General features: G+C 40.4%; 1 protein-coding gene across 5 annotated transcripts in view; it reads right to left on the bottom strand.

Annotated features, from left to right (window-relative positions):
- Positions 1–24,265, bottom strand: part of grid2 (glutamate receptor, ionotropic, delta 2) — a 517,587-nt gene that overhangs the window by 197,568 nt on the left and 295,754 nt on the right. The window lies entirely within an intron of this gene.

Raw genomic sequence — 24,265 nt, 5'->3', positions numbered from 1 at the left:
AACATTTGGCTAAATTTTGCAAAAGTAAAAATCAGATGTTTACTTCTTGGCACTTGGTTACCAGAAAAGACGCTCATCTCTTAGCAACAGATTAACAACAAATATTGTTATTGTTCAAAATACATAAGATTTCTTCTGCTCTTTTGAAATATTGCTTATCTTATACAACTACTTAACAAGAATTGTGCAGTTGGTGAATTTTGCAGAAAAGTGAAAATGTTTTTTTGTCATTGGTATTGAATATAAAACAGATATTCAACACAAAGGTAAAAAAACAATCATCTCCTAACACCAAATTAATTATTATTTATAAAACATAAGCTCTTTTGAAATCCAGCTTATCTGCTTAGACACAAGAAATTTACAGTTGGTAAATTTTGCAAAAGTAAAAATCAGATGTTTACTTCGAGGCACTTCGTTACCAGAAAACACTCATCTCTTAGCAACAGATTAACAATAAATATTGTTATTGTGCAAAATAAAATAAAAAAAGTCAAATATTTGGAACATATAAAGAATGTAAGATAATGTAGATTAAAAATATCTTCCACCAATGGTGAGTTTGAGCTGCAGAATTAATAAGCAATTACAGCACATCATCACTTTACTGCAGCATAACACCATTAGGTCTGGATGACTTGCAGCAGTGCATCTATGTAGCCCAAAATATAATTATCTGCTGCATGTTCCACAAATTGTGCAGGCAAAATATGTCTTTATGGGATAGATTAATACTGCCAGACAGCCGACAATATTTATGCATTTAAACCAAAATGAAAAACACCACAAAGAAACTTTAATATTGTGCCACGTTACTTAGAAAACAAAACTGAACATTAACAGCCACCACAGACCAGAACACCATTGGAGACCGCAAGGGATATTAAAGGTAAAACAAATAAAAGGAAATGTCCTCTGCACAACAACATTATCCAACCTCAATGTTGTAATAAGTTATTATGACTTAGTTTAAATTAATTCAATTGTTTAACTTGGTTTAGGTCAAGTCAGTAAATACGTCTTCCAATGGAATCTTGGTGCGGGGATTTCCATCTTTCCATCTTCTTTGTTTTAGCGCTGGAGCGTCGCGCAGTCAGCTGTGGGTCGGCAAGAAAATGCGCTGCAGACGGATCGCCTCCACCAAAAGCAACATAATAAGCGGAGCCCAACCTGTGGTCTCTAATTGGTGACCTTTAAGGACAATTACTGAATTCTGGATTTTATTGAGAAAAAGAGGACTGTTTTATCGCGTCACTATTAAAGTGACTTTCCTTGTAATAAAATATCTTAAACCTGATTGCTTGGCTGTTTGAGTTTTTGAGTTGCTTGTTCCCCCTTGTGCCAAAGACAGAGTGTGGGGCCATATTGGCCTTTTTTCAAATTTGCAAAGTAAGATTAAAAGTAATAGTGGGTTGACTGAGTTGAAGAGTACATGACTAGTGGGGGATGGAGTGCCAGAAGTTGCAGAACCATGTCAATTTTTTGTTGTTGATGTTGTTGCTCATGCAATTTAGCACTGCTTATTTGGAATTTTTGTGGATCACGCACTTAGTGTATGTAAGTGTAAAGCAGTGCATAAATGTTCCAAAAGAGGGTGCTGTTGTTTTCTGTAATTGCTGGCACTACCACAATTCCGACATGTTTGTCCTGCCGGGGACACTGTAGCGCAGGGGATTTCTGCGCGCGAACTGCCGTATTCTTTACAGTGTGTTTACTGCCTGTAAGGTAAGCAGCAGCTCTGCTAGCTCGGTGCAACATATACGGTATATTAATATACCGATCCATCTCTGTTTGTTCAGTTTGCCTGTTAAGTATAAATTACATTTTGTTTTGGTGATGTTTGATTATTTTGTAAAAAGAAAAAAACGATTGAATGCTGACAGTGTGTTTACTGCCTGTAAGGTGAACAAAATAAACGCGCCAAAGTCTTCCCACAACGACGAGCCGCCTGTCTGATTCCTCTCCTGCACGGAACACATCCCACCCTCACACAAACACAACGCAGAGTCCAACGGGTGTCTTCCAGCAGCTGCAGGGTTAAAGAGGGAAAGCCTGGGTTACATCTTGGTGCCGTGACCCGGATTGTGGTTCTTGGAGACCAACAGGTTGGAGGGATTCTGTTGTAATCAAAATAAAAATAAAAAAAGAGAGACTTTATTCCGGTTGACTGTGCCTCCACTTGGGCAGAATCACATTTCCTGTGTATTCTTTAGAGATTCGAGTAAAATGTTGTGGTGTTAATTTGTTTTGTGATAGTAATGTAAAAAAAAAAAAGACTTTCCAGCTAGCCATTCAAAGGGGTCGTTGTGACTCAGTATTGAATATACATATTTATTGTTGTGGCATTTTATTTTTTTATTCTCTTTTAAATGTCTATAAGATGTGCTGAGTAGTGTGTTGAATTTATTTGCTGCAAAGAACACTATAGTGAACTTCCTGAAACACAGGCACAAGATCTGTTGTGCCCATAATTCTACTTAAGAGTAAAATAATAAGAAAGAAAGAAAGGGCAAATATGTGGCATCATCACTCAGTTGAGCCCCTGAGTCCAGGATCTCTCGCAGAGTCCCAGCAAAATAACCTCAGTGCCATTCCAGGTCACACACAACCGCAGCCATGGCCACGTGAAGGGCAGCTTACTCCTCCTCCTCCTCATTTCTCCTTCTATAGCGACCAGTACCCTGTCCCTCCGCAGCCGTCTCTCCTTCCTCTCCCTCCTCCTACTGCTCCAGCTGCACCAGCCCACGTTGGTCATCAAAGCTATTCTAGTGCATTCCAAAATGCACCTCAGTTACTACAGCAGCCCAGCACACAACCTCCAGGGGTTAACCAGACCGGGCAGCTTGTGGGACATAGCACCCACACCTACCCAGACCACCTACATTCCACCCCTCACTCCCAGCCCAGACCCACATTCCAGCCCTCTCAATCTGTTGCACCTATATATCAGGGTTGCACTCAGGGGGAAGCACGAACACAAAATATACCCCAGTTTGCCTCATATGGAGCCCCCAACCACGTTGGGCACGAGCAGGCCAGTGTACCACAGCACACGCAGCCGCATGCATTGGGGTTTAACACATATGACCGCTCAGGAGCTGCCCAATACATTCCTCGACCCCCACCTGCTGCCATGGCCTCGTATGTATACCATCCTGACCCTCAGTTAGATGACTGTGGGAGGACTACCATCAGTCCACGCCTCCCCCAAGCAATATATGGTGGTTTCCTGCAGACTCACCAAGTAAAGAACGTGCAAGTCTTTACTGGTAACGCAGACAGTAAGATGCTCGTGGAAGACTGGATCCGTGATATGCAATACCTGCTGGATGCCATTGACCTCCCTGTACATCTTCGCTTCTCCACAGTGGTTCGACACCTCAATGGAGAGGCCAGAAAGCTGGTTCTCAACCTCCCACCCAATGACCAGACCCCCGAGAAGGCATTTAAGGAACTGAGGGCAGAATACGGTGATACTCAAGGCTCGTTAGATCCTTTAGCCGACTTTTATGAGCGGAGCCAGAGGTCATGCGAGTCAGCCTGCTCGTATGCCATAGCGCTGGAGGCAATCTTGCGGGCTGTGGAAGAACACCAGAGGGGTGGTAGGCCCTTTCCAGATCGAGATAGTAAACTGACTCGCCAGTTTTTAAGAGGGCTGATAGACGAACAGGTATATGCACGAATAGCTCCAATGAAGCCCATGTTACTGAGTTTCAGAGAACTGCAGTCAGAGTTACGAAATATGGCAAGAGAAACAAAGAAGTTCCAGCCACAAAATAAAATAAAGAAGACATTTACTCAGGTGCAGATGACCTCAGAAAGCTCAGCTGTGAGGTTGGAAGGAAAACAATGCACTTCTGAGCTCTCTGAACTGACTGAGATTGTCAGAAAATTAGCTCTTAACCAAGAAGAGCAAATGGCCAAGCTGTCCAAACTGGAATCAAGTATAAAATCCTCCAAGTTGCCCCCAAACACATCCCCCTCATCAGCACATTCTACGAGCCACAGTTCAAGTGTTACATGTCATCGCTGTGGAAACCAAGGGCACATAGCTAGATTCTGCCGAGCAGTACTTCCTGATTCCACCTCCACTGGGACTCGCCTTGCTCAGTGGTCAACCTCGGCAGAGGAAATCAGCATTCCCCCAGCTCAGGGTTTAAACGCTTAAAGCCCATGGTAGCAGGGGCAACCATGGGCAAGCAGGAAGCCCCACACAGAGATGATAAAGGCAATGCTAATAGAGCAGAGGGAACTCCTCTGGTGGGCCCAAGAAATGAGGGAGAAGTGGAGATAAATGGCATTAAATGCAGGGCTCTGATTGACTCTGGATCTCAAATCACGAGCATCACCCATAGCTTCTGGCACAACCACCCAGACCTTCAAAAACAGAATCTACACCCATCCAAAATAACTATAGAAGGTGCTGCAGCTCAAAATGTGCCTTATTATGGTGTTTTGCAGATCAAACTTAAGGTCTTTGGAGAGGACTGTATGACTGTCCCCACATTTGTTGTCCCTGATTCTGAATATCGCTCCTCAGTGCCTCTGCTCATTGGAACCAATGTCATCCGTGCATCTAGAAGTCACCTACAAGCAGTTTACGGGGTCGAGTTCCTCCACAGGATAAAAGAGAGCCATCCAGAATGGCATTCTGCTGTGATGGAGGTTGAAAACACAGAAGAAGATCAGATGCATGGCATGGTTGGCCCCGCTGTCTTCACTGGTCGGGCTATCTGTATCCCTAGTGGTAAAGAGGTGGATGTGAAATGTAGGATTAAGGCAGGCCCTCAGAAAAAAATCTATACAGCACTGATTGAAAGCCCTTCTCCACACCAGCTCCCCCAAGACCTACTAGTGGCTAAAGTTCTCACAGATGTAAAGAGGGGATATGCTCCAGTCAGAGTCATGAATGCGTCCCGGAAAAACATCACTATTAAGCCCAACACTCAGCTTGCCACAGCCTTCTTGGTGGACAAAGTGGTTGAATCTTCTGACACAGGAGGAGACAAACATCAAAGTGAAATGAAAGAAGAGCTGTGTCTGAGCCTGGGTCAAGTGGTGGCAAGTTTTGAGGTGGACCTGGGTGGAGCAGCAGTGGAAAATGAAGACCAGCGTGCTCTCCTCAGGAACCTAATGGAGAAAAATGGGGATGTCTTCTCCCAGAATGCTATGGATTACGGTCATACAAAGACTGTGCAGCATGAGATTCCTCTGGTGGACTCAAAGCCATTTCGACTTCCATATCGTAAGATCCCCCCTTCTCAGTGGCAAGAGGTGAGGAACCTCCTGACAGAGATGGAAGCTGCAGAAGTTATCCGGCCAAGCAAAAGCCCATATGCATCACCAGTGGTGATTGTTACTAAGAAAGATGGGTCATTAAGGCTTTGTATTGACTACAGAAAACTGAATTCCTGCAGCACACGTGATGCATTTCCGTTGCCACGAATTGAAGAAGCATTGGAGGCACTGGGGCAAGCTAAATACTTCTCCACACTGGATCTTACGTCAGGCTACTGGCAAGTGGAAGTGGCAGAGCATGATAAACACAAAACTGCATTCAGCACGCCCATGGGGCTTTTTGAGGCCAACAGAATGCCATTCGGGCTCCAAAATGCCCCATCCACATTTCAGAGGCTCATGACATGCTGCTTTGGGGACCTGAATTTCACTCACCTGCTCATTTATCTTGATGACCTCATCATATTTTCCAAAACATTTGAGGAGCATCTGGAACGCCTCCAGCTGGTTTTTGATCGACTGAAAGAACATGGCTTGAAGTTAAAACCCTCAAAGTGTCAGCTGGTGAAGAAGGAGGTGCAGTATCTGGGCCACATTGTGTCTGCGGAGGGAATCAAGACAGATCCAGAGAAGATCAGCAAGGTTAAGAACTGGAAAACGCCCACTAATCGTAAAGAGGTCCTGCAGGTTTTGGGATTTGCAGGGTACTACAGACGCTATGTGAAAGGTTACTCCACGCTGGCTGCTCCCTTGTACCGTCTCACCTCTGGCGATCCCAGAAAGAAAAAGAGAAAGACACATAAACACACTGACTCTGACCGACCCTATCTGTGGACTGCTGAGTGCGAAGAGGCATTTCAGCGTTTAAAGGATAGACTGGTGACAGCACCCATACTAGGCTACCCAGACTACAACCTGCCTTTCGTGCTGCAGACTGATGCTTCGGGGGAGGGACTGGGTGCTGTGTTGGCTCAAGTTCAGAATGGGGTCGAGAGGGTCATGGCTTATGCCAGCAGAGGCTTAAGCCCACCTGAAACCAGATATCCGGCACACAAGCTGGAATTTCTGGCCCTAAAGTGGGCCGTCACAGACAAGTTCTATGACCATCTTTATGGACGTTGTTTCTCTGTCTTGACTGATAATAACCCCCTCAAATATGTGATGACGACAGCCAAGCTTGATGCCACAGGGCAGAGATGGGTGTCCCAGCTATCGTCCTTTGAGTTTGACATCCAGTACAGAAGGGGACAGAACAATGCAAATGCTGATGCTCTTTCACGCATGTCCAACCAAGAAGTCACACAGATCTTACAGTCATGCCCTCAGCATGTCAGGGTCTCTGAATCGAAGCCTCCAGGGCCCCAGTGTGTTCCAAAGCCCCAGCATACATTCAACAACGCTGCAGTTTCGAAGGTGCCAGATAGCTGTGTTTTCCCAACAGTGAATCAGCTGTATTTGGACGTGGGAACAGATGCACTTCCAGCCATGACAATTCAACAAATCCGTGCAGAACAGAAAGATGATTCCATTATTGGCCAAGTTCTGTATTTCAAAAATAATAACAAAAAACCACCTCGAAGCGTGAGGATCGGCCTGGGAAGACATGGGAGCCTTCTCATAAAAGAGTGGAGGAGGTTGGTGGTCAGAAATGGCATCCTATACAGATGCATCACAGATGGGCAAAGAGGACGCATTGAGCAACTCATCTTGCCAGAGAAGCTGCGGGTCGTGGCTAAAACTGCTCTGCATGATGATTCAGGTCATTTAGGCTTTGAGAGAACTCTACAGCTGATAAGAGAGCGATTCTACTGGCCAAATATGTCCCTGGAAGTCAAATCGTGGTGTGAGCAGTGTGAAAGATGTTGTCTTAGGAAGACCCCCACAAGCAGTATTGGAGCTCCTCTTGTCAGCATCCACAGCAATGCCCCCATGGAGCTTGTGTGTGTAGACTTTCTCTGCCTGGAAAAGTCAAAGGGGGGCATTGAAAATGTTCTTGTTGTAACAGACCACTTTTCTCGTTACGCTCAAGCCTACCCCACCAAAGACCAAAAAGCACGCACTGTGGCCAAGGTTCTGTGGAAGAATTTCTTCTGCCGGTTCGGCTTTCCAGCAAAGCTCCATGCAGATCAAGGACGCAATTTTGAGAGTGCAATTGTAAAAGAACTATGCAAGATCACTGGCATCACTAAGACTCACACCACTCCATATCACCCACAGGGCAACGGGACCACTGAAAGGTTCAACCGGACCCTAATGAATATGCTGGGAACTCTGCCACCTCACCTAAAGCCCAGGTGGCATGAATATGTGGATGCCATGACCCATGCTTACAACTGCACAAAACATGACTCAACTGGATACACTCCGTACTATTTAATGTTTGGGAGACATCCCAGACTTCCAGTGGATCTGGTGTTTGGGACCTCAACCTCTAATAGCCAAGCGGGCTACAGTGACTATGTGCAGACACTCCATGACTGCCTGCTGGAGGCTTATGCACAAGCTAATCACAGTTCTAGGATTGCCAAGGAACAACAAAAGAAGTACTATGATCAAAAAGCAAAGGATCAAGTGTTCAGCCCAGGGGACCAGGTGCTGGTCAAAATATGTCATGTGGAAGGACGGCAGAAGCTTGGAGACAAGTGGGAGCCACGTCCATATGTGGTGGTGAAGAAACAGCCTAAAATACCAGTATACGTGGTACAACCGGAGGATGGTGGCCCAGAAAGAGTGGTTCACAGAAACCTTCTCACTCAGTGCATGTTTATCCCGGTAGAAGAGGTGGGCAAACCGACAGCTGAGGAGGAGGAGTCAGATTTAGATCTGAACGAGACAAGTTTAGAGGAAGACCTGCAACAGAATGCGGATGCAGTCAGCATGGAGGAAACTGGACCCTCTCTGCAGCGTGGAGAGACTAACCAAAAAGACAAACAAGCCAGCCAAGAGGAAGGGGATACAGCAGGAGAAAATGAACCCCATGACACTCCAGAGTCACTGCAGAGCAGTGGGATTCCAAGAAAAAACCCACCCAGGACTAGACGTCCTCCCAAAAAGCTGTCATATGAAGCACAGGTCACAAAAACAGAAGATGTGCTGCAGAAGATAGAAAGAGGATGGAAGCTGTGGCAGAGGGAAAAGGCAAAGAGAGCTCACAGACACACATAAAACACTCAACGGCACACAAACATACATATCATACAAGATCAATTTGAGCAATACATTTTATTGAGCAATACATTTTATTGCTGATGTTACGACTGTTAAGGGTTCTTTCAGTTAATTCTTTTATGTTCTGTTTAGTTTTATGGCAGGGACGCCATCAAATAAAGAAGGGGTAGATGTAAAGCAGTGCATAAATGTTCCAAAAGAGGGTGCTGTTGTTTTCTGTAATTGCTGGCACTACCACAATTCCGACATGTTTGTCCTGCCGGGGACACCGTAGCGCAGGGGATTTCTGCGCGCGAACTGCCGTATTCTTTACAGTGTGTTTACTGCCTGTAAGGTAAGCAGCAGCTCTGCTAGCTCGGTGTAACATATACGGTATATTAATATACCGATCCATCTCTGTTTGTTCAGTTTGCCTGTTAAGTATAAATTACATTTTGTTTTGGTGATGTTTGATTATTTTGTAAAAAGAAAAAAACGATTGAATGCTGACAGTGTGTTTACTGCCTGTAAGGTGAACAAAATAAACGCGCCAAAGTCTCCCCACAACGACGAGCCGCCTGTCTGATTCCTCTCCTGCACGGAACACATCCCACCCTCACACAAACACAACGCAGAGTCCAACGGGTGTCTTCCAGCAGCTGCAGGGTTAAAGAGGGAAAGCCTGGGTTACATAAGCATCTGACATTAATGAATGAGTGTGTACAATGTTATTCATTTATTTTCTAAACTTAAGAGATCTAAAGAATCAAGCTTAACGGTTTAAAATGAGTCCCACCCATGACCTGTTAAGACCTGTGAAAAATACGGCTAATTGTGTTCAAATTGGCTCCATACCAGGACTCTCCATTCAAGTCTTCCATTCTACTACAACCTTTGGATGCATCTCTGTTCTAACACACCAGAACAAAATGTTAGAATAACCTACTAAACACCAACCAGGTTGGCCTGGTAATGACCCATACTTTTGATTCAGATGCGCTGGACTGGAAATGTATCAAAAGGTTGCAGGACATTGGCTCTGTAGTACTGGACTCCTGGCATACACCATTTGATCACAGTAGTGACTTATTAAAAAAAACAAAAAAAACTAATCTCTATGCAGCAGCAGACTGCAGCACTTGAATTAAAAATGTGTCACAGTATTTATATTCTGCATATTCAATAGATAGTTAACTAAACTATTTCTATGTGTAAGAGTTTTAAAACTAAATACACTCATTTCTATTGCGAATATTTGGTAAATTAACTAGAAATCCATCACAATAGTATCACTGCACTATATGTTGTATTGGGACTCTGATAAAATAATTGACAAAGATGGAAAAGGATCTTCATTCAAGCACCAACCACTATAATTACTCCTATTAGAAATTATTTTTGTATGATCACAAAACCAGGACGCGAGTGTTAATGTTTTACAGTGACTCATCTGCTCTTAATGAGCTACATTGCAAGTCAAGGTAATCCTAATTAAAGCACTTTGGTTGAGACCACTGCTAATGATGCTGGCAACAGTGAGAGAGATGGGGTGAGAGAAAGAGACGGCAAGAGACAGAGAGAGGAAGCGAGAACACAACCGAGCTAAACTTCAGTATGTAAAGCATCAAGCTAATGATCTATTTGATATGGAAAATGGATGACACTGTCGTCACTGCCAGTGTCACATATGAGCAATTAACCGGATTGATTAAAGTTGTTAAGGCCACAAGTGCTTTGGTGATAGAGCGATTCCATCAAGGCCAGAATTTTGAGGTCCTTTGTGATATCAGCAGAAGAGACACCAAGCAAATACTGTGCCTCTGAAAGCAAAATCCTCCACACACAAATCCATAGAGGTTATAAATGCTGCAAAACATAAATAATACCTTGAATTTAGTCTGCTAAATAGGGAGAGGACACAGTTTTGACTGTAAGTGTATTAGTGTCTTAGAAAAAGATAAAGACATACAAAAATATAATATGTTTACTGTATTTTTTTTCCCTCTCTTCTTTCTCTTTTTCAATCACCCAAAGGTCAATTTGCAAAATTGGCGTTCCACATGCAGATGTTCTATTCTTGGAGCTTGAATATTTCCTCCTTTTCAAAGGACAAGGCTTGAGTATGTACTAGTCCACTGAGCGTATCATTGACTTTGCGACACTTTCCATCAAGGTGCTTCAGGACAAGATGGTGAAAAAAAAAAGAAAAAAAGATGGGTAAAATTGCCACCGTTCTTGCCCACCCAGGAAATCATCTGTTTAAGAAATATTTCTCCAAGAAACTGCATAGGCCCATTAACACCATGACCACACATCAACTCAAAAGATTGTTACCCCTGTTCACCTTACTTAAACTACCTAAGTCTACCATAAAACAACAACCCCAAAAAACAACAAACATTTTTGCAGCTTCCTGGATGTCTGTCAGAAGCTCTTATTCTTATTTCCCCAGTTCTTATTGACTTTCACTAACTTACAAATTTTACCACCAAAAAAAGGTCAAAAAAATTATTAGAAACATAGGCATTTTATATTTTCATACTGCCAGATTGCATAGGTTTATGGCTTTCACATAATGTTTACTTGTTTATTTTGTCACTTTTGAAAAAGATTCATTTATCCGTCCGTCCTGAACTCCAAGAGCTCCCTAACTTCCCTAGTGATCGATGCTTGCGCTCAGGCTCGGTGTGCTTGATTGTTCATTATATCATCATAATGGGAGTTTTTTAGTATCATGGAATCCTTCCTGCTAAATGTGAGTTTTGATCGAGGAGTATAAGTGTAATCTGCTGTCCTTATTTAAATCTAGCCATTTAAATCTAGAGACAGGCTCAGTATTTAATAATATGGTAAAAATAAATGATGCCCAGTGGTGTAACGTTTATTAAATTTATTAAACATTTAACCTTTGTTTTCACAAAACTGCCTGTTAACTCAGACTAAACATTTAGTTTGTAGGTCAGATAATTACGAACAATTATGTTGGGGTGAGAGAGAAAGAGAGATAGATAGATATTTGTACATCTTGCTTTGTTGCAAAATATGAAAGTCAAAGGACCTTGCAATCTTAGCTGAAGCACAGCATCATTGTAAAATATTTATGGTAAAATTAAGAGAGGAAGAAGCCATTAATCCAAAAACATGAAATACACAAAACGCTGAAAAAGAAAATCAGTTCCCTCAATGAAGAAGTGTTAAATTAAGCAACTCAAATAAAAAAATCCAGGGGAACATGCAAAACAGCACCTTGGCTTTTATATAGGAGTGAAAAAATAACACATTTTCCAATGAGTTTTTCTGCTATATTCCAACTGAAGGGATAATTCCTGCAGGTCAACAAATGGTCATCCTACAACTACTGTATGTGCAAATACCGAAGTAACATTTCAACAAGCCTCATGTTCTCATGTTTGAGAAATCCTTCAATCTTCTATGGCAGCCATAAGGGGTTGCTTGCTCATACAATGCGCCGCCTATTTAGCCAATCCTCCACCCTGAAGTTTCAGTCTCCGACCGAGCTTTCGCCCAAAAAAAGGGATAGTTGAGACTAAAGCACCAAACTTAATCACTCAGTTTTTGGTTAAAAAAAAAAAAGGTAAGTCAAGCAAATGAAAATTATTGAGTTTCTTTTACTTTATCATGCGATTAATTAATTCATTCATTGATTTATTGTTTATTGTGACAGGCCTAAGTGTGAGTCTGCTGAACTTATCACACAAACTACTTCTCAGTCCAACGCTGTTAACAGTTGTAATGGCGAGCCGAATGGGAATGTCAGAAAAGGTCGGAGGTTCTTAAAGAGAAAGAGGCCTCTTCCAAGGCTTCATCTACTGCTATGATGCAAAGTCAAATTTCTTAAAGTTATTTTTATATATACAGGATGTCATGACAACTAGCATAGTTGATTGTGCTATGAAATACCACTATGAGCCTGGAGAGTACATGGTGCTATTTTATAGTACAAATTAAGAACAAAATCTCATTCATTGTTGCGGCTTTATGCAAATATAGATAATGTTGGTAATCCCACAACACAAAATGTAGACATACTAAATGTCAGACAATGAAGAGAAAATTATAACAATCCATATAAATATCTTGTTTCAACTATTTATTCTCTGCACTACCTTTTTTTCACCAGTTGAGCTTTCTTCTATTTTAATTTGCTTTATTTCTGTGATAGGTACACTATGTCACATTCAAGAAGTTATCCATAGACATGTTTATTTAGCAAAACAAAACAACAGTTAGCGTAGAAACGGGCAAAAATATATTTTACAGTGGGGAGTTATGAAGATCGAAAGATAAATCTATCAATAAATTGAAAAACCTTTTAAGATATCTGCAACCTGTTCTGTTTTGGTGTTAACGCTGTTTGTTTTGTCTTTTCCTCAGCAGCTACCTCTGGTGATCGTTACCCTTGCCTCAGGCATTTTGCTGTTCTGTGGCTCACAGGCAGTGATTTTTAAAAATAAAGATTTATTCTCAGATGGAACGCTTGGCATTTCCAGCGAGCCCGGGTCAAAAGCATTAATTTCTCAGCTGAAATTCTGACCAAGCGTGTTTTGGAACTAAGATCTAGGTGAGGAATTTACTGCGGTTGTGGGCATTTATCCCCATATGGGGGGAAAAAAGGAAGTTTTAGGCCTTTAAGCATCACACATCAGTTATGTCCATTGCTTTAAATTCTCTACACGTTAAAAATCCATCTCCTTTCACCTTTTTTCTGCTTCATTTTTTCTTCTTTTTCCCTCTGTTCACTTCCTTTTACCTGAAAGCCTCTTGGCTTCAACCTCCTGGAGTCCCCACAGACAGCTTAACAAATACTTGTAAAAACCCAACACTATTATAAAAAGCTTGGCACCTTTCAGGTGAGCATGACCTTTCATATTTCCTCAAATCATCTCTAGTTGCCCATACACTGCTGTACACCATCAACCTGTCTTTCACACAGCTAAACTGTATAGACTTATAATTTTTCACCATTTTCTCTGCCCCCTCATCCTGTAGTCAGTTTATTATTTTTTTAAATAATGTTTCTCTCTGGCTTTATTGCACCCAAGTTTCTCAGAGTATTGCATTAGTATTTGTAAAAAGCTGCAAAAATGCATTTTAGATAAATGCTTACTTAGTTCAAATAAACTGCCCTTTAGGGCAGTTTATTTGGATCTGTGTACTCCTTTCTGATTTTTAGTTCATATAGCAGCACTACATATTAGGTTAATTAAACTAGCAACCACTTTCACCACATTTTCATCATATCAGTCTTTATTATCTATGAATTTAGCTAATTAAAATGCCTCACAAATTAATGAAATCCTTTTTATTCAGTCCACATTACAAGCCACTGACCAATTTTTAAATACATACAGTACATTGCAAAAGTATTAATGCCAGTTAGTGCTCTCTTTGCTCAGCCTTTCAGCTTAGATGATGGATGATGTCTTGAACTTTATCTCTGACGTATTTGGCGTGCTCCTTGGTCTTCATAGCAGTGTTTGTTCACCAATGTTCTCAAACACACCTCAGAAGCCTTCTCAGAAAACTTGTATTTATAATTAGAATAAATTACAATTGAGGATGTTGTGTTGTTCAGCTTTTCTAAAGATCTGACCTGCCGATACAGATTTCAGCTGTTTCTAATTTCTCACTGCACAGGTCTATGTTATTTTATTATTATAGAACTCCAAGGGTAGAACCTACACCCTGAGGTAAGAAGTTTTCAGGAGTGGAGTTGGCTTTGTGTTGATCTTTTTCTGTCCTTTACATTACCCCACCAAATCTGCTACTTATCTAAATCTGCCCTTAGATACCTGTGCTTTTTTTCTCTGTGCTTTTTTTTTTTACTTGATACATTTTCATTCTCAAATTTCTTTTGTGCTTTGCTCCAAAGTGGAACCATTCAGAGTTAAGCATGCTCTGCATGAAGTTTGAGGTTCTTTTACGCTTTATGAGTGAGTGCTTTCTTTTGTCTCCATTCATCTAAGTTTTTCTTTATCATCATCAGTCTTTAAAACTCTCTCTCTCTCTTGGCAGACTTTGAATGTAAAGTCTCAATCCCTCCTTTAGTTTCCTGAGCCTTTTCCAGCAGTATGTCTGGATTTCAGGGCCATTAGAGAAGAGACTTAAATCAGATTGAGAACCTGTAAAAAGAGGTAGTGACTAGTGATAGCAAATGGGCTTTACAGTTTCAAAGATATGTTTATTACTAAACAGAAATTGTAAAAATATCAGTGGAAACATTATTATTATTTGATTGATGCTCCTTTTTTGTTGTTCACTCCATCCATGCTCGGTATGAGGGACTGCTGCAAAGTCAACAACAACAGAAGCAAATGCCTGCTGTCGCTACAAGCTCTTACAGGAGGTGTGAATGCTACGAGTCAATGACTATGCCATCTGCTTGGTTTCCTTGGACAAAAAAAGTTTTAAACTAATGTGAATAAATACCTGAGCTAAATGTCCTGTTTGATAACTATAATCAATTGGAATGCATGTGTGATTGAACTGAACTGACTTTTTCTATGCCTCAGTACATAAATAAATCAAACTGAATTACATTATAATTATATCTTTTGTGAAATGACTGTCATTTCCCACCATATACCTCTCTTTGGTTGAAGCAAACTAATTTTAAATGTAAAACTGTCACTGTCACAAATCATTTTCAGCCCTAAGCTTACAGTTGTGTAAATGCAGCAATTCTCTTCACTTCCTTTATCCACAAACAACTTAAAAGGGGAGTAAAGAGGCATCAGTTAGACAACACCTGATGGACCTGCACAACTGTTGAGTAGAAAAGAGAAAAAAAAACCTTGTGATCCAGGTTCTGTTATACAGATGAGTAGTTTAAATCCAATAGAAAATGAAGGAACTATTAAGTTGTATTGAGCTACAATTCAATGCAATTTTATCTATAGCACCAATTCACAACAAATGTCTCAAGACACTTTACAAAAACAAACCATTTAAATTTCTGTGGTTTCTTACTCTAGAGAAGAAATTATATCAGACAGCTCTCTTTAGGTATTTTTCTCAAATATTCATCAATTTCAGCCTTACTGACATCTTAGTTGGTGCAGTAGTGACTCTCTATGGGACTGACTGGAGACAAAGAAGAGGTAAATGAGCAGGCGTGCTCGTGAAGCTTTGGCAACGGGGGATTCTGATCACTTTTGCCCTCAATCCACCTGGCTAATGTCTGCTCCCTGGCTAACAAAATGGATGAACTGTTCCTTCTCAATTCAATAAACTCAGACTTCCATTGATCTGCCCGCAGTTTCACTGAAACCTGGCTCGGTGAACACACCCCGGAGAGTGCACTTCTAATGCTGGAGTTCCAGCTGCTTTTAGCGGACTGGAGCGCAGAGCTCTCAGGGAAAAAGATAGGAGGTGGAATCTGCTTTTACATAAACAAAGGCTGGTGTACATTCTTTATAGAGTGTAAAAACCCTTTTATTCACAGAGGGAGTTCTCCCTCCTTTGTTTTGGCCAATGTTTACATTCCACCACAAACCTGCACATCAGAGACTCAAAAAAAAAAAGCAGCTCACTGAGCTAATGAGAGATGTGGGAAAACACCTAGACTCTTGTTTATAAGGATTTTAAGAGTGCAAACCTCTCCAATAAACGTCCTAAATACAGACAGAATATCAAGTGTCCAATCAGAGACAAAAAACACGCAGGTCCGTTGTTACAAAGGTTTTAAAAAACATAATTCATACCATATTGTCAACAGGGCCACTTTGAGGCATTCTGATCATTGTCTGCTTAGTCTCCTTCTGACCTACAGGTAGAAATTTTAAATTTCTAAGCCTGTTGAATAGGACTGTTAGGAAGTGGATGGAGCAGTCCAGCAGAAGTTACAGATCTGCTTTGACTAAACCGATTGGAATGTTTATGGAGCTTCAACCAAATAGTGAGTTTGCTGAATTTCGTATATCAAGTTATGTTTATGCAGACAAAGATCTTTTCCACCTAAACAACGATACACTTTTGTTCACTTCACAGCTGCGTCGGCTCAAGCAAGAGTCTTACAGCAGGAAGGATCGGGCCTTGCATGCAAGCCAGGAACAAACTGACCAAAGAGATCAGGGTAGTTAAGAGAAGCTACAACAATAAGCTAGACAACAGCTTCTTAGCAGATGAGCCCACATCTGCTTGGAATGGTTTAAAAATTTTTACTAACTACTGGAGCTCATCCTCTTACCCTGAACAGAATCCTTGTCTGGCAGACACCTATGACAGCTTCTACTGCAGGTCTGAAAGGCAGCCATTCACACCTCCCACCAACCCATCCACATCTCACTCTGCGACAAAAGCTCCCGAGACACCAACCACCCTGTTCTCCTTAGATCCCCTGCCTAGACATAAGACCTCAAGAGGAACATGTTAATTTGCTCTTTCAAAGCGACCTATCAATGTCTCTTTCTCATTCCTCAGAACTTGTATTGACCAACTAGCCCTAGAAATCTGAGTGAAGACAGGTATCTGAAGCTCTGTGAAGTTTCCTCCTGCTTCATCTTGGTCCCCAAGAAATGCAACATCACAGGGTTAAATGACTCCAGGTCTGTCACACTGTCTGTGGTTATGAAATCATTTGAGCAACTGAAGGACATTACAGGCCCCTGCAGTTTGCTTACTGGTAAATGATGTTGTCAACTTGAGTCTACACATTATTCTGCACCACTTCAACTACCCAGGGACATGCACAAGGATCCTGTTTATGGACCTCAGGTCAGGGTCAACACCATCTACCCAGACATCTTTTAACCAGGGTTTTTGCAAGTTTCAGTAAGTTAAATTTAAGGCTTTTTAATTAACTTTTATGACCATTATGAATGAACTTTAAAAGCAACAAAACACCAGGAATATCATATATTTGAGCTCATCCCCTTTGGTACCAATCTCAGTTTCAATGGTTTTGAGTTGGGCAAGTTTTTTTCTTTGTACAAAGTGACAGAGTAAACTGGGGCTTATAGGATCTATAGGATCACAATGACTTGCCTTTACACTAAAAGAGCAGCAAATTCCTCATTTTGCATTGTTACATTTTTAGTGGTTACCAGTTAATTACTAAAATGCAACTCATTCAAGTAGTAATAAGGATAAACAAATGTTAAAATCCATTAAAAATTAATTTAAAGTTATGATTTTATTCAGTTACAGTACTAATTAATTGATCTCTTTTAGCACAGAACCAGTCCACAACACAGTGACGTGTGGTGAGGTTCATAGCTGGTGAGGCACTGCCTTACGATTTATAAATATAAACACCATGCTATGTGTGTCACCATGTTATTGTTCACGTGCAGAAATTTCGTGCATGCATACAACGCTGGAGGGTAAAATGACTATTCTTTTACATGTCATCCATAGCCGCGTTCACTAAGTGAAACTTAGAAATGTAGGTATTAATTTCGTGCTATGATCCACAGCAAAGGGAAAAACCGAAACCACTTTCTCGCTCTGTATCGGCCAAGCTACACGCAGACTTGTATATTAATCCTTTTGAGAATCATCAAACTGCCTCAAAGCAAATCTTTCAGCTCCGGTGTTGGTCTTCCGTTAGTTATTATGTCCTGCTTCAATTGAAAATCCACTTTAGAAAACTGTTTAAGTGTAGAAATGTAGTCTTCCATGTTGACGTCGGAAGAGAGGAGAAAACAAATATATCATTGTACTTTACTTGTTTATTGTATGTGGCTAGCTTGCTGTCACACTGCAGTTTGGAATCAAAAAACCAATGCCTGGGATCATGAGCGCCCCCTGCCATAAGGCAAGAGAACTGCCTGCCTCACCTCCAATCTGTTCTCTGCCGTTTATGATCGCTCCTCAGCACACAAAACACATTACACACACAGTTGGTGACATAAAACACAGTACTTTATATATATAAGCTAAATTATGGAAAATCAGTTCATATATTAAATGTTTTTTAACCATTTTATTGGCGACGTACAGACAGGAGGAACATGCTTTCAACGAATGGCAGCCAGTGCAGTTACCGAGAGGTTGCGCAATCCCAGGTGAGGCTCAGCTCACTGCTGCCTCACCAGCTTCGCTTCCAAGCATTTGAATGGGAAACTGCAGAAATTCAGCGATTTTGAGAAAAAAATAAGCAAGATTGATTAAGCTAAATGAAAAATAAATACTTTATAGTACAAACCACAGGATGAATATAACAATATAAATAATTTTATCATTACATATTTTTTCATGATGACAGGTGAGGCTCTGTCTCACTTGCCTCCCCTGACCACACGTCACTGCCAAAACAGTGTACTATCTAGTACGAATTAAATGAAATTAAGACCTCATTTGCACGGGATGTCACAATTTAATGTTTTGCTTCCATATTTAATGAATGAACTTGTGCTAAAATATTTGTAATTGCTGATTATAAACTAACACACCCACACAGCTTTCATGTAATGGTTAATAGACAAAATAAAGTTATATTTTAAAATCCCTAAATATTTTTACACAAGTTAGCTTTAAGAAAATAAATTGCACTTATTCATTACGTATTTTAAAATTAAAACACAGGGACATGATGCATTTTAATTTGATGTTTTGTTCAGCTAAATTCTTTTCCTACTTTGCCTCAGGCCCTTCATGCCATTGATAAAAATCTAAATAGTAAAAGAAACCTGAAAGCAGGGTTAGTGTAACACTAAATGGCAACCTCTGCTTTGTGGCCAAAGAGTGCACTATTTCCTCTGTCAGATGGGATTATGAGCAAGGTCACACAGCAGGTAATAAAAGTAGTCAGTCATGTTTTCAGGTTTTGTTTGGAAAAAGAACATAAAAAACACTGAAAAACCAAAAAAAACAGCAAAAAAGAGAAACACCTGAGTTGAGAACAGGAGAGACACGAAGAAGAAGCAGGGATAAACTGTGAGAGTAGTGAAAAAGATGGGGTAGATTGAAAACATGTGTTCTAGGTGTCCGGGACGCACCAGTAGAGCTGAAAATAAGGAGTAGAACAGTTGCATTGTAGCTTCATTTGAGAGGACACACTCGACCGTCTGTTCTCTAAAGAACTCCTTGTACAGAGACAAGGCCTTCTGGGAACATTGCTATCATCTTAAAAGACCCTCTCTTTCTTTTACTCCATTTCAAATTCTGGTTCTCTCTCTTTCTTTCACTTTCTCTCTCTCTCTGGTGCTCTCAACTCTCTTCTCCCTCCTTGAGCTGAGGGTGAGGTCATTAGGGAGAAATGGTGATATCTTTAAAGGGCCTTCTGTGGCTGAAAGAACACCATTGGCAAAACCCACAGGATCCAAGTGATGAATCAGTGGTCACAGAGCACAGAGGGGATATAGGAATTTAAGTGGGGTTACAAATGTGTGTGCGCATTCATGTATATGTGTCTGTGTCTATTGTGCAGATATTAAGACTAAGTGACAACATCCATCCATCCATCCATTTTCTGTTCACCCTTGTCCCTAATGGGGTCGGGAGGGTTGCTGGTGCCTATCTCCAGCTACGTTCCGGGCGAGAGGCGGGGTACACCCCGGACAGGTCGCCAGTCTGTCGCAGGGCAACACAGAGACATACAGGACAAACAACCATGCACACACACACTCACACCTAGGGAGAATTTAGAGAAAGCAATTGACCTGACAGTCATGTTTTTGGACTGTGGGAGGAAGCCGGAGTACCCGGAGAGAACCCACGCATGCACAGGGAGAACATGCAAACTCCATGCAGAAAGACCCCGGCCGGGAATCGAACCCAGGACCTTCTTGCTGCAAGGCAACAGTGCTACCAACTGCGCCACTGTGCAGCCCTAAACAACACATGGGGTAAATTTGGGATTTAAAAGAGGTTACTAAAGGCTCTCTGGAGACAGACAAAAGGTGTTCCTAATTTTATACTTGATTAGTTGAAGTAAAGGTCAGAGTGAAAATCCTTTACTGGGAGGCTTAAATATATGTTGGTGATTCAAATGCAATTCTAAAGAACTCAACCTTATGGTGCATAATGGAGTGTGCTAACTTTGGTGCAAAAGAAATAAAATTGTGTACTGAAAGCCTCTGCAGATTACAAAATGCATAAGGTCAGATTATTGCAAAAGTATTCATGCCCCATTCATCTTTTTCACATTGTCATGTTATGACTAAAACTGCCTGGACCTAAAACCAATTGAGAATCTGTGGCAAGAATTGAGGTCTGATGTTCATAGACATTTTTTGCTCATACAAAGAATAATGGACAAAGACTTCAGTCTCAAGATATGCAAAGCTGGTAGAGACATAACCGAAAACTTGAATTTCAAATGGACCTTGTACAGATTTTTGCTTCTCAAAGATGAATTACTTTATGTTGGTGTATCACATGAAATTTCGAATACATTTTTTGAACTTTGTTGTTGTTGCCAGACAAAAACATAAAAAAAGGTTGAGTTTTTTGCATGGTTCTATAGATGGCAAAAATGGAAAGGTGTGTCACTTGGGGTACTCTATTCACAGATAAAATGATTTAAAATCTATAAAGTGTTAGTCTGGAGAAAGCATTGCTAAACAAATCCAATGCAGAGATCCCATTGGAGATCAATGCATACAATTGTGTTAATTGACTTCAGTAAGTAGAATGGTGCTCCATTATGGCAAAGGGAAAATCAACAAAAAGGAGAAAAAAAGAGAATCACCTGAGGCAGAAAACCATTTCATCACTTTACAGCTGAAACTTTTAGGTATGCTATTCTTTTCTTCATCTACTTTTGAAGGGCGTTACGGTTAGTGTTTTCCATTAGGCAGCAGAGCAACTACACTTACATCAGTCATTCAAGTGAGATTCAAAATGTAAAGTGTTAGAAAGCTTTAACCCATCAGGAACAGCAGTAATTTCACCTGTATAACCCAGTTGATTTTTATATGTGCAATTTTATGGCTAAAACCAATCACACTCTCATTAATGGCATTTTCTGTTGCACAGACATGAACCTCTGAGTGACATTGTTAAAGGTAACCTTTGATGAGTTTGAGCAATTTTGGCTGATCCTAAAAGACTACATGAAAGTACTGCGAGCCCACAATTATTGTAAATATTGTCACCCAAGAGTATCACCAACTTCAGCAATATGAAGCTCCTGCTCTGCACACAGTTTACATATCTGTGGGCTAGGATAATAAATCCATAATGATGCTTCAGAGACTCGATGCAAAATTAAACATGTTCTTTTTCCTCCACTGTTGCATGATAAGCTAATAAGCATGCAATAATCTTTCCTCCAAAACCATATCCAAGTCTATAATAAGAAGCAGTTTCTAAAAGAACAATAGCAACTTTCAGGTTTGCCTGTGTATAACTGAGTGTACATATACAGAACTGTTCCATTAAGGCATTGGAGGCTAGTCAAAGAACAACAGTGAATAAATGGTGTAATGACAACCAATAAGCACACAAGGACTAGGTGTAAAGTTACAGAAACACTTCAAAGAGGGTTACTTTATAAAACATTCACACTTGTTACCCAGTGCACTACTGTACAGTTGTTGTATTTGTATTTTTTATCTTTGCTACCAATTTTTAGGTGTACATAGTGCTACACACAAATCTGGCCTGTATGGAAGAGAAATAAATATAAAGCTATTACACAAGCCACATACAGGAAAACGGCAAACATAAAAAGGTGCTTAGGTTGGAGCTTTGAACTTTTCAGCCTACATGCAAAGCCATGTGTGTGTCAGTAAAATAACACACATCATCCTAAATACCATCATCCAAAGAGGCATGTTTTCCCTTGGCATGGCCAGTATCACTGGACAGAGTTAATTCAGAAAGCAAACTTGTTAGATTTTGCAAAATACTTGAGAATCAGATGGGAGTTCACCTTGAAGCAGACAATGACTCTAAACACAAACTGCCAGAGAAGTATATGTTTAGATCAAGGCAAGTTTAGATATATAGAACCATTCATGCACCAGGTAATCCTAAGAGCTTTACATGATGTAACAGGGAAGACATAAAGAAAACAAAGCACAAGTATAAAAGTATTACCAAAAGGAAAAACATGTTAAAAGACTGCCCTGCGACAGACTGGCGACCTGTCCAGGGTGTACCCCGCCTCTCGCCCGGAACGTAGCTGGAGATGGGCACCAGCAACCCTCCCGACCCCATTAGGGACAAGGGTGAACAGAAAATGGATGGATGGATGGATGGATGTTAAAAGACAGATAGTAAAGGCACAAAAGAAACTTATGTTTCAAACAGTTCATTAATCAGATTGAAAAAAAGCTGCAATGAATGAAAATAGTTTTTGTCTTGATCTTAGGGAACCAGCAGGTTTACAGGCAGTTTGTTCCAGAGCAGAGTATAGAAACTAAATGTTTCTTCACTTTGTTTTGCTCTGGTTCTGGGAATGTTGAGTAAACAGGTCTATGAAAACCTAAGGTTCCTACATAGTTCATATTTGGACCAACAACTCAAAAACCAAAAGCCAAGACCATTTAGTGCTTAAAAACTTTTCTTTGACAAATGGGGAGTCACTGTAGTGTTAGGAACTTTTATCATATGATCCATGTTCCTGGTGTTGATCAGAACTCCGACAGGAGCTTTTAGTATTATCTGCTGATTGATATTTTATTTACTTTTACACAGATCAGTAAAGACACTGTTACAGTAATCCAATATACTAAAATAAAAGCATGCAGCATTTTTTGTGTCCTGTTTTGACAGGATTTTTTTTATTTTGATAATGTACTTTAGAAGATAGTAAGCCTATTAAGTATTACACTTTGTGTGCCTGCTAAAATTAAGATCTGTCCAGAAATACACTCAGCTTCCTTGCATACTCTGTGTTCTGTGAGTCTCGTTAAGCACTGGTCTTAAACCTTGCATTTTCTTCAGATTAGAAACACTGGTTTCTTTCAAAGCATAAGTGTGTTGTTAGAATAGCCCAGTGAATTGAAAATCTGCGGAAAGACTTAAACATTTAAAAAAGATAACTTGGCAACCATTTCAGATGTCAAAGCTGATAACAACCTAACCTAGAAGACTTTAAAATACAAATGCAGCAAAATGTGTTTTTTGAAAGTGCTGACTCTTTGGGGTAAATTCATGTCACTTAAGTTTTGAAAATGTTATGATTTATATTTGTAAACATTTTAACTATGACTCCTTTTATTCAAATTCACAATAACTACCAACTTTGTTTTATTATATCATATAAAATTCATATAAAAACACAACAAAGTTTGTGGTTGAAACCTAGACATTTAGTCTATACTGTTAGAGTGAAAACAACCCACCTAATTGAGATTGGCCATGATGGAGAGTTGACACCCTGACAGGACTGTATCTGAATTCAGTTAGTTGCTTTGTTTTACAAATAAGATATTCTGCCTGTACCTTTGTGCTCCAATTTCAATTATGAACTCAAGGAACTGTAGAGACCAACCTCAGAACGAACACAATAAACTGGACAGATAGATAAACAACATGCTGACGCACCAACAGGCTTTGAACAGGCAACCACACTAACAAAAGGCAAAATTATACTGTGTAGTGTGATGCTTTCGACTATCACTAAGGCACATTATAAATGAGACATAGGCTGTTTGTAGCCTAATGTTAAGGTTAATGGTCTGGAAAAAGAGAATAGTGAATGAGAAATCATATACACAAGCAGGCAAACTGGCATGAAACTGAAATAGAAATATATATATTTTTTTATTTTGAGTAAATACGTTCATATGATAGTATCAGTCCATGTCTATATGAATGTTTTGGAGAGCGTAAAGTTTTAGACTTCACCATATTGTTAATAATTTATTATAATCCTTCCCTGCAGGGAGGTCAATGATACCATTAGAGCAAATGAAAAAAATAAGTCACATTACCCCACCTCTCTAAATTAGAACAATTATGTTGT

The sequence above is a fragment of the Xiphophorus couchianus genome, chromosome 12 (genome assembly GCF_001444195.1).
Source record: "Xiphophorus couchianus chromosome 12, X_couchianus-1.0, whole genome shotgun sequence".
Taxonomy (NCBI): Eukaryota; Metazoa; Chordata; class Actinopteri; order Cyprinodontiformes; family Poeciliidae; genus Xiphophorus; species Xiphophorus couchianus.
This window is presented reverse-complemented; position numbering and strand designations above follow the sequence as displayed.